Below are 8,746 nucleotides of genomic sequence, written 5' to 3' on the forward strand. Positions count from 1 at the left end.
GTTTTAGTTTACAGAAAAATTGGATAGATGATGCAGGAAGCTGTGTATTCTGTACACAAAATTTCTTCTATTATGAGCATCTTACTTTAGTTGGTATATTTGTTTCAATTAATGAGACCTTACTGATACATTATTATGGACCAAAGTCTATAGTTTATTCAGATTTCCCTAATTTTTACCTCATGACCTTTTTCTGTTTGGGGTTCCCACCAGGATATCTTAACACATTTTGTTGTCATGTCTCCTTAGGCTCCCCTTGGCTGTTTTACTTTTTAAGATTGTCTTTGTTTTTTATTGCCTTGATAGTTTTCAAGAACACCGGTCGGCTCTATCGCAGGATGCTCCTGATCCTCTGGGTCTCCAGTAATCTTCTTTGCTCTGAAGTCTATTAGACCTAATTTTGTTTTAGTCAGCTTTTTCTCTGCTGTAAACAAAAGACCTGACAAGAACAATTTTAGAGGAGGAGAAGTTTATTTGGCACTTAAGGTTTCAGAGGTCTCAGTCAGTTGGCCAATTCCATTCCTCAGGGCCTGAGATGAGGCAGAGCATCATGGTAGAAGGGTGTGGTGGAGGAAAGCACTGGGAACATGGCACCAGGAAGCATAGAGAGCTCTTCTCAATGAGAAAAAAAATAGAAACCCTAAAGACACACCCTCAGAGACCACCTCCTCCAGTCACTCCCCACCTGCCTACAGTCACCACCATATGATCCCTATCAGGGAATTAGGGTGCTGAGATATTTAAACCTCTCATAACCCAATTATTTCACCTCTAAATTTTCTTGCTTTATCTCACACATGAGCTTTTGGGGGGATGCCCCATCTAAACCATAACAGATACAATTACTCAACTTTCTGGCCTCCAATGTTTCTCATGCAAAATGTCTGGTCATTAATTGTTTCACCCTTGTAAGATGTCATTTCTCCTTCGCAGCTTTCAAGATTCTTTCTTTGGCTAGTCATGGTGACACATACCTGTAATCCCAGCAACTCAGGAGGCTGAAGCAAGAGAATCACAAGTTTGAGGCCAGCCTGGGCAATTTAGCAAGATCCTGTCTCAAAATAAAATAAAAAGGGCTGGGGTGGTAGAGCACCTCTCGGTTCAAATCCTCTGTACAAAAAAAAAAAAAAAAAAATTTAGTTTTGGGAACTTCAATATGTGTAGATGTGGGTTTCTTTAGCTTTATCCTACAGGATTTGCTCAACTTTTTAACTATGTAGATTTATGCCTCTGCCCAAATTTGGAAAATTTTCAGCCATTATTTCTTCACATATGCTTCCGCCCCACCATTTTCTTCCTCTTTTAGAAGTCCATGACACAAATGTTACATGACATCTTTTGTAATAGTCTTCGGGAGCCCTTGGTCTATGTTAACATTTTTTTCAGTCTGTTGTTCAGATTGGGTAATTTCTTTTTTTTTTTTTTCTTTTTTTTAGAGATAGAGATAGAGATAGATAGAGAGAGAGAGAGAGAGAGAGAGAGAGAGAGAGATTTTTTTAATATTTATTTTTTAGTTTTCGGCGGACACAACTTCTTTGCTTGTATGTGGTACTAAGGATCGAGCCCGGGCCGCATGCATGCCAGGCAAGCGCACTACCGCTTGAGCCACATCCCCAGCCCCAGATTGGGTAATTTCTGATGTTCTGTTTTCCAGTTCTCTGATTCTTTCTCTGTCCCTTCCACTGTACTGTTGAGTGTGTCCACTGAGTGACTTTTAGTCTCTGTTATTATATTTCTCAGTTTTAAATTTTCCACTTGTGTCTTTTTCATATCTTTACTCTCTTTGTGAGATATCCTGTTTTTTATGTTGGAAACGTGTTCATAATTGCTCATTAAGGCATTTTTATGATGCTGTTTTATCTTTGTCAGATAATTCTAAAATCTCCGTTACCTTGCTATTGGCAAGTTGTCTTTTTTAAATTCAGTTTGAGGATCTTCCTGATTCTTGATTTGTATTGTGGATGAAATGTTTCTTCCTCCTTAGGTTCACAAATTGAACCTCTAACCTCAATTCGATGGCATTTGTGCATGGGGCCTTTGAAAGGTAATTAGGGTTACATGAAGTCATGAGGGTAGGATCTTGGTCTGATGGGTTTAATGCCCTTATAAGAAGAGGCACCAAAATGTTTGCCCTCTCTCCCTCTATTTGAGCACAGAGGGAAGGCCACAGAGGGCCCAGTGAGAAGGTGGTCATCTATAAGCCAAGGAAGAGAGAGAGCCCTCACCAAGAACCAAACTGCCCAGTTCCTTCATCTGGAGACCTCTCAGCCTCCAGAACTTGAGAAATAAATTCAGTTTAAGTACCCAGTCTTGTTATGGCAGCCTGAGCAAACTAATATAGGATAACAAGTGATATTCTATTTAAACATGGAAAATATAGGCATTATGAGACTTAGGATCTTATTTAAACCTTCTTTTTCAGCTGGAGTTTTTTTATGATATTTCTCCAACAATGTAAGGTATGTGTGTGGGGGCTGTTACCACCTCATTATTGCCGGAAGCAGGTAGAAGTACAAGTTCCCCACCCTGTCTCCAGCCTCCACTCCATTTACACAAATGGAGGAGGGCTCCTCACTCTTGCCTTGTGGAAATGGGATATCAGCACCTGACACCACAACCCCCATTCTCCCTGGCACCAGCAATAGGGTGAGAGCCTTGTTACTGCTCAGCAGGGATGAAAGTCCCAGCTCCTAACTTAGTCTTCTCTCACTTTTCCCCAGCAGGATGCTGGGTGGAGACATTCACAGCACCAGGCTTGGCCTTTGCAGGCGTGTTTGGTGTCTGGCTGGAGTACAGTAGTTCTGTGCTGCTGCTTTTCTGGTTTTTTGGCTAGACACAGCAGACTTTAGTCCAGGCTTTTGGAGTCTGTGCCCATTGGCATTTCTGGGATACATGAGGTACAAAGAAAATGAAAGGAACTCATCACTGTATCATTCCTTCCACGAAAGTCCTTACCTGGTCTGCCTTCTTCTTTACTTCTTTCAGAGTCTTTTGTTTATTTTACATAAATGAGGATTTAGTTGTAGTTAATAGGATGAATGGAGATGGTTACACCCACTCCATCTTCAGGGAAACCTATATATTGAATTTTTAATTATCATTATTTTCTGACTGTGTTCCTAAAAAGTCTATTTTTTTCTTTATTTCCAAGTTTGCCTGGTAACTCCTTATAATTACATAATTCTTATTCCCTGCACATGTTTTAAAGCATTTCTGTTGTTTAATCAAAATTATGAAACATGTTATGTCTGCCAATGTCATTACTGAGATTTCTTTTGAATTTCTTTCTTTTTTATTATTTTATTCTTATAATTTTATTAATGATGTATAAATGGTTAATGAACAGGTATCTTCAACTTGACTGACCTAAATTAACCATCCTGTGGGAAAAGTATTTATATTATCCAACTCCCCAGTGATTGTTCATAAACTGATTTAAAATGTCATCTTGGAACCCAAGTTTAGACAATAAAAAAGAAAAAATCTAACTTTTACAGTTGGCCATTATATCTTCAAAAAACAAACACCCACAATGTCACATTTCTTCAACTTTAAAAACACTTACCCAAATTGCTTGCTGGCATTAGAAGCACAGAACTGACAAAGGAGTACAAGATAAAAATACCTGTGAAACTGTCCATCAATTAATGCTTCACCGAAGGGCAGGACTCATACTGATGTATCAAAAGTACATTTTGAAAAGTCATGGAACAAAATATCTTTGTTCATTTCTTAAATTTATTGCTCCTTTAGCGTCTGCATTAATAAATCTTACAGTCCCTGTGCAATATCTTAACATGTGAGTTATGTAATTCACCGTAGTTAAGGACAAATCAATAGCAAAAAAAAAAAAAACCCAAAAAACCTAGCAATCCGGGAAACACTACTCAGTCCTCTCTTTTTCTGCTTTGTTGACATGGACACAAGTACATACACTTGGAAACAAAACACAGAACCTTGCAGTATTTCCATAATGATAATAATTAGCTTCCCCTGCAAATAAAGTAGCCCATTGGGCCTAAGTGCAGTCACACAGAAAAGGGCAGGCAGCTCCTTGAATAACAGCAGCAGTTCTCTGGTCTCTCATCATCACGAAGGTAGTCATCTCTGCTGTTGTGCCACCTGCGGGGATGGCAGTGGACACTCTTGCACAGAAGACAGTCTGGTGGCTTTCATCCCTGCAGCCCAGCTCATTTCAATATTTACAATGCATTTGAGTCACCTGTTTCACTGCACATTCCCATCAGATGACAACCAGAGCATCCGTAGATCATCACCTTGACTGTATGTGAGCAAAAGTCTTGGCCTGGTTTGAACTCTGGGCAATCAATCATTCATTTTCTGTTGGTAGCACATTTTGGGGAGGAGGGCCTGGACTGGCCATTTTTTCTGGTTCTGTCTTTTGCCCCATTTTCTCATCCACAACTTCTACTTCTGCGCTGTTCTTCAAAGTCTGTAGAATGAGATTAAGGTCTGTGGTAAGAGCCTAGACATGGTGAAATCCAGCAATCATGGAAACAGGCAAGAAATCCTGTTCATCCATCTTTCTCCAAATAAAGAAGTCATATTCCAAGTTTTGCATACTGAAGTGATATTCAACTTGGCACTTACACATTAGGCAGTGTTTCTTCCACAGGATACACCCATACATCTGTGTCGTCATTGTAATACGTCACCCTGGGGGGTTAAGTTCTGTTTGATACAGCCGATTTGTCCTTTCATCATGCTCTCAGTAACCATTCAAATAATCAAAGTTCACTTGAAGGTCTCCTCTGCCTGTCCTCTTCCTCAGCCTCTAAAAGGACCTCGGTTACTATCCCCTCCCTCCTTACACTGGATGTGCCTCTTGATCATCTCTTTTCTCTGTTTCTCTTCCAACCTCTCCTTCATTGATTGCTTCACTGAGCCTCATCCTCTCTGACATTTTCAACAGAACCATCTAATTGTGTTTCTTGGTTTTCTTTTCTTTCACTGTTACTTCTCTTTTCAACCTTCTCTACTTTTTCTTTTCTGATTTGTGGCTTCTTATTTCCTTGGCTGTTGACACGCTGAGACTGCAAAAAGGTTCTTCCAGTGTTCACTAATTCTCCTGGTATTGGCCAATTTGCTATATCACTGAAATCACTGGCCTTGTTAGTTTTCCTTGTCTTGAGTTTTCTGGCTTTTATAACTTTGGAGGAACCGAGCTCAGCTGCTATTTTGCCAGGCCACATGCAGCAGCTGACTCCTTCCTTCTGAATATCTTCTGATGTCACTTCTGCTAGTTCTTGCCGATGGCATCTTATTTCTTTATGTGGTTACTTTTCTTTTTAATTTTATTTCTAAGACTTAAAAAGATTTCTTAATTGAAATATAACTTACAGGGCCTGGGGTTGTAACTCAATTGTAGAGCACTTGCCTAGCACGAGTGTGGCACTGGGTTTGATCCTCAGCACCACATCAAAATAAGTAAATGAAATAAATGCATTATGTCCATCTACAACTAAAAAATAAATGAAAAAAAATATAACTTAGATCTCTAAAGTGCATGAATTTTAAGCTCTATAACTTCATTTTACCTAAGGAACGATCACCTAGATCTAGATAAAGACTATTTCTGGCATCCCAGAAGAGTCCCTTGTGCTTTCTCCCAATCAGTACCTACGCCAAAAGTAACCACTCTTCTGATATCTGTCGCCATACATATGTTTTTACTGTTTTTGAATGTCATATAAATAGAATCATAGAATTTGAACTTTTTATATCTAGCTTCTTCCACTTAACATTAACTCTTTGAGATTCATTCATGATTTTCAGGTATCATGTTTGTAGTTCATTATTTCTCATTGGTGAGAAAGGCTTGTATCCTAAGTCTGTCCCGCAGGTCCACTTGGTAAAGACTTGGTTCTGCTGTGGCACTATTGGAAGGTGGTAGAGCCTTTAAGAAGTGGGGCTTAATGGGAGGTCTTTGGGTCACTGGGGGTATGTCTGCAAGGGATAGTATACCGTGGCCCCTTCTTTTTCTTTTGCTTCTTGTCCATTCGGTGAGCAATTTTGCTTTGTTGTATAATGTACTGTCACAAGCCCAAAGTGATAGTGTCAATCATGGACTGAAACTACTGAAACCATGTGCCAAAGCAAATCTTTTCTCTTTTTAAGTTGATTATCTGAGATATTTGTTATAGTAGCAAAAAGCTGACTGACAAATTTTTCAGATCTATCATATATTTGTATGCAGTATATATGTATATTGATGTTAATATATGATATTTTGAGCTGGGTATGGCGGCACATGCTTGTAATGGCAGCTACTCAGGAGGCTGAGGTTGGAAGATCACAAATCTTGCCTGGGCAATTTAGAGAGACCCTGTCTCAAAATATAAAATAAAAAGGGAAAAGGGCTGGGATGCAGCTCAATAGTAGAGTGCCCCTGGGTTCAATTTCCAGTGTAAAATATATACATATATAATTTAATTTATATACATATAATATAAGCAGCCTAGAATGATTCATGTTGCAAATATCTGTTCCTAGTTTTTTTGCTCTCTTAATATTGACTTTTGATGATCAGAAGGTTTTTTGCTTGTTTGGTTTTTTTTTTTTTTGATACTAGGTATTGAACCCAGGGGTGCCACTAAGTTACATCCCCAGCCCTTTTTGTTTTTTATTTTGAGACAGGGTCTCATTAAGTTGCTGAACAATCTTCCTGCCTCAGCCTCTGGAGTCACTGGGATTACAGGTGTGTACCACTGCAGCCAACCAACAGAAGTTCTTAATTTAAATGAAATTCAACTGATCAACCTTTTATGTTCTTTTAAAGAAATGTTTTCCATCTGTATTCTTCTAGAAACTTGATTGATTTGTTTTAGTTTCATATTGAAGTCTAGGGTCCATACTAAATTAATTTTTGATAATTGGGAAAAGGTGTCAAGGTTTCTATTTCTCAGCTTAGTTATCTCATCAATGCATTTTAATTTTTTTCCATATTTTTATTGATGAATTATATTTGTACATAATGGTGGAATTTGTTGTTACATATTTGTACAGGACACAATATAACAATATAATTTGGCCAATATTATTCCCCAGTATTTCCCCTTTCCCCACCCTCTCCTCCCTTCTCCCAGTTTTTCTGTTTTGTTTTGTTTCATTTTGGGATACTGGGGCGTTTCCCCTATTCTACTGATCTCCCTTGGATTTTCTTGAGATTCCCTCACCTTTCTTTGCCTTTTTCTTCTTCATAAGAAGTATATTATTTCTGAGTATATTATTTCACTTCCATCCATTTTCCTGCAAATGACATAATCTCACTCTTTTTTATGGCAGAATAAAACTCCAATGTGTATATATACCACATTTTCTTTATCCCTTTGTCTGTTGATAGATGCCTAGGCTAGTTCCATAGTTTGGACACCTAAGTTTGGTTCCATTGTCAACTGTGCTGCTAAAAAACATGATCTGCCCATTTATTTAAAAATATTGCTGATAAACTGGAGTGTAGTCTTTGTCATAAATCCCACACATACATTTATGTCTGTTGCTGGACTCTCTATTCTACTTTTTAGGTTGATTTGTTCTTTGTTGCTGTTGTTCCCAGAGGAGCAATAAAAAGTTGTATAAAGGAAATGTGGATGAGTCCTGTGACCTTCTCTCTGAGAGGCATTTATCTCTCTTCCATGTTTTTTTTTTTTTTTTTGGTACCAGGGATTGAACCCAGGAGCACTTAACCACTGCACATCCCTGGCCCCTTTTTTATATTTTATTTAGAGACAGAGCCTTGCTAAGTTGCTGAGGCTGGCTTCAAACTTGTGATTCTTCTGCCTCAGCCTCCCAAGCCACTGGGATTACAGATGTGTGCCACCATGCCTGGCTCTTCCATGGTCTTACACGTGCATGTTCATATAGTGTGAACATACTGAAGTTTTTTAATGACTTGGGGAGATGCTTACTTGCAAAGTTCAGAGATTAGAATACAAATTTAACATGCAAAACTATATGACAGTGATAATTACTAGTAGTTTAGCCTTTACCAAGTAAGGTGCTCTGCTAAGCGCTTTACATGTATTAACTCATATAATCCTCACTACAGCCTTAAAGGATGGGGCAATTTTGCTTCCATTTTCCAGATGATGAAATGGAACACAGAGAAAGTGGAATTGCCCAGTGACACCACCAATACACAGTGGACCTAGAATTCAAACCCAGGCTGCCTGGTTTCAAAGCTCATACTGGTATCCAAAAGTACTTAGACCAAGATACATGCTATTTATCTCTTACTACTCTTCACCCTTCCGGCTATTAGGGAACAGTTCTTTTCTAGCCTCCAGGCTAGAAAAGAATTCAGTCTAAATGTCCCATTCCCATGGAGGCCTGTCCTGACTTCTTACACAAGTCTGGCTTTCCCTGAAACAATCTTACAACTTCCTGTCTTGTGCTTCTCCTTTCTAGCCCTGGACACATTTTTTATTCACATTTCCGTGGCCAAGTTGTTTAAACAGCTGTCTTTCCTGTTCCTTTTCCTCTTCTGTGGGCTTCATGAAAGCAAGGTCTGGGTCTGTCTTATTCACCTTTGTATGCTCAGAACAGTGCCTGATGCACAGTAGTGCATGCAAGACTCCTGTTGTGTAGCAGGACAGCAAAGAGGCCAAAGGAGGCAGAGCTTGGAGATCCCTTTCTCTGTGTTCCAAGTTGGATACAGTGGAAGGTGCTGAGACACATAACCCTGAGTTCAAACACTGATTTGGTGAGCTGTGCAAACGTGGACTAT

The 8,746-nt window shown here is 39.1% G+C and overlaps 1 pseudogene; it reads right to left on the bottom strand.

The window, feature by feature from the left end:
• Positions 1–3,390: 3,390 nt before the first annotated feature.
• LOC107156887 lies at positions 3,391–5,388 on the bottom strand (annotated as a pseudogene).
• Between the last annotated feature and the right edge of the window lie 3,358 nt (positions 5,389–8,746).

This window comes from Marmota marmota, unplaced genomic scaffold (assembly GCF_001458135.2).
Source record: "Marmota marmota marmota unplaced genomic scaffold, marMar, whole genome shotgun sequence".
NCBI lineage: Eukaryota > Metazoa > Chordata > Mammalia > Rodentia > Sciuridae > Marmota > Marmota marmota.